Consider the following 2,762-nt stretch of genomic DNA (forward strand, 5'->3'; position numbering starts at 1 on the left):
AATAATATCCGAAAGATGTTGCTGGATATTTGATGATTACCTCTCTAGTGCTTTTTTATACACAAAAGATAATTGTTGTCATTGCAGTAGGATTTTGAAAGATATTGTCATTGCTTCAATCAGAAGATGCTAAGGTCCGATTCATAAAAAAGAAAAGTTGTTGCAAATCTAGTAACTTCCTATTTTTACCGAAGGTTATGGTGCTTTCAAATTTTGTTTGTTTCGATTTAGAACTCTGTTAATTTTCAACATGTGCCATTGCGAGCATTCTAGGCGATATTTACTTCTGAGACAGAAATGATTCTATTTGAAAAGTTTATCTATATGTTGTGTTGAGCTGAGACACGGTATGAACACTCCGGAGACATGGCATTTTCAGTTAAAATATGGAGTGTCCGACACAGGTACCGCTTACATTTTGAAGTACATGTGCAATACAGTCTATATGTGAACCTTTTATTAATTTCCATGAACCAAATCATATTTTTGAACTGTTCTCAGGGTTATAACAAATTGATCTGGGCCTTGACTTACCATATCAGTTTACGGTAGTATGTTAGCTTCTATTAGGAATGATATAGTGTCCACATTTGAATTCTGGGATTAGGTGCGATGATTGTGTTTTATGTGCTATTTTTTCCGTGTATCTGCAGAAGCAAATCAAGAGCAGATTGTTGAAGCTGGTGGTCTGACATCCTTGTTGTTGCTTCTTAAAAGCTCAGAGGATGAGATGATACATAAAGTAGCAGCTAGTGCTATTGCCAACCTAGCAATGAATGGTGAATATCTTATGTCTCTTATTAATTCTACTTTGATTACAGGTGTGTCTTTTAGGGCCGAATATGGAATCAATCATAGTTTTTTTTATTCTCCCCTCTCTGATTTTTTTCGGGTAATTTGGTAGAAACCAATAAAGAGCAATTAATGAATCAAGGGGGCATTAGTTTGTTGTTGATGACTGCTGCTGATGCTGACGATCCTCAAACTCTTTGTATGGTTGCTGGGGCAATTGCTAATCTATGCGGAAATGGTAATCTTAATATCCTTTGTATTTAAGTGCTTCTCATATATTTGATGGAGGAATCGCCTACACTGTTTCAGGACTAAGTGTAGTTTTACTGATTAGTTTTTGTAGGTTTGCTCTCTTTGAAGGTTGCCTTCTTTAGTTCGATTTTGTTACACCAGAGACATTTATACAAATTGACAGTTATGGTGTAGAATTGGTACTATTTCTGTTCTTTTCTTGTCGGTTTGGAAAAATTTATTGCAGTTCTACCAATCTGAAACTTAGATTGCATCCTCTATAAGTTGTCTTCTTCTTAACTCCTTAATGTAGTGCTTAACTGGAAATAATGTGTTGTTTGGGTGATGTTATCTCCCTGTTTTGGGTTTTCAGTCCGTCTATAAAGTGTTTGACTAAATTGTTTATTAGTAATGCTATGACTGCTTTCATGCAAAAGCTGGAGAGACAAGGGTATTTGGGACTTTGCATTAGTTATAAGAGAACATGACCCTATATTGGACCTAGTAAAGCGTATGAAGTATATTTTACTGATTGTTTAATCATATTAGATATACACCTGCTCTTGCCCCCACATGTTTCTATATTTCTTGAAAAATGATGATCACCAACTTGGCAACTTGACTTAAAAGTACAAGCTAGGTTATGTCTTGAGAGAAACATAAGCTCAGAGAAGTACTCTATGTAACAAATGGTTTGTCTCGTGGAATCTGTAATCACCCCTACACTTAAGCCATGTATCATTCTTACTGAAAGAAAGGAACCAATGCTCTATAATGCTTAAAGAATGATACCATTCGTTCGATCATTATTCATCCCTTAGTAACGGTGGACATAACTCTAAAATGTTCATAATGTACAATTTGGGAATTTCGCAGGATATAACTCTAGGTGTTGCTTTGGGGTCTGCAACTCAAATTTTAATGTTTGTGGTAAGACTGAACCAGCAACATTTAAATTCCATTTTTTTCGGAGTTTGGTGACTTTGGTCACAATTTTAATTTCTTCTACTTTGTTGTGGTTCAGATTCCCTTGATTATCACCAATGCATGGATTCTAGGCATCAACATGGATCTCGATTTTAATCTTCTTGAATTTGGATCGCTTGCTTTGTTCATACTAGTCACGACCTTCACTTTATAGGTATCCCTATACGTTCTTTGATCAACTCATTGTAATAGCTAATAACTTAAAACACAATACTAACATAATCCTGTTACTGTTCGTGTTTGTGACTTAACGGATAGAGAAGTCATAATTAATTACTTGGTTTTGACTTAGTTGCTAATATGTTAATCATCATTTGCCGATGTTATTTGTAGGATGGGACTTCACATGATATGAAAGGCTTGGCTCTTCTGTGCTGCTATGTTATTATTAGAGCATGTTTCTTCATCCTCAAAGCCCCACTTGGTAATTCTAATTCAGAAAAATTGTAATTGCTAAATAATTTTCATTATGTATATCTCAGTAACACCAACAACTTATGGTATTTTCCAAACTTCAGTGCCAGTCACAAACATCCTCAACTTTGGAGCCGTTGTATTTTCTGGAGGAGCCTTGGCAGCTTACGAGGATCCCCAAACCAAAAACAGTTGATCAATCTATGCACTAGCTATACCGCATATGCAAGTGTGCATTGGTCATTCTTTCATTTGAACATTTACAGTTGTTTTATTGATGGATGCTTCTGTAATGATTGAATAGGCCGAAGTGGGTACTACTAAGCCATCATTAATAA

The 2,762-nt window shown here is 35.5% G+C and overlaps 1 long non-coding RNA gene across 1 annotated transcript; it reads left to right on the forward strand.

Moving 5' to 3' along the window:
• The first annotated feature begins 903 nt into the window (after positions 1-903).
• LOC147487168 (uncharacterized) lies at positions 904-2,149 on the forward strand. Its single transcript, XR_015200794.1, has 4 exons — positions 904-1,030; positions 1,127-1,223; positions 1,900-1,953; positions 2,082-2,149. It is a non-coding gene; the product is annotated as an uncharacterized LOC147487168 (long non-coding RNA).
• Positions 2,150-2,762: the final 613 nt, after the last annotated feature.

This window comes from Coptis chinensis, chromosome 7 (assembly GCF_015680905.1).
Source record: "Coptis chinensis isolate HL-2020 chromosome 7, ASM1568090v1, whole genome shotgun sequence".
Classification (NCBI taxonomy): Eukaryota; Viridiplantae; Streptophyta; class Magnoliopsida; order Ranunculales; family Ranunculaceae; genus Coptis; species Coptis chinensis.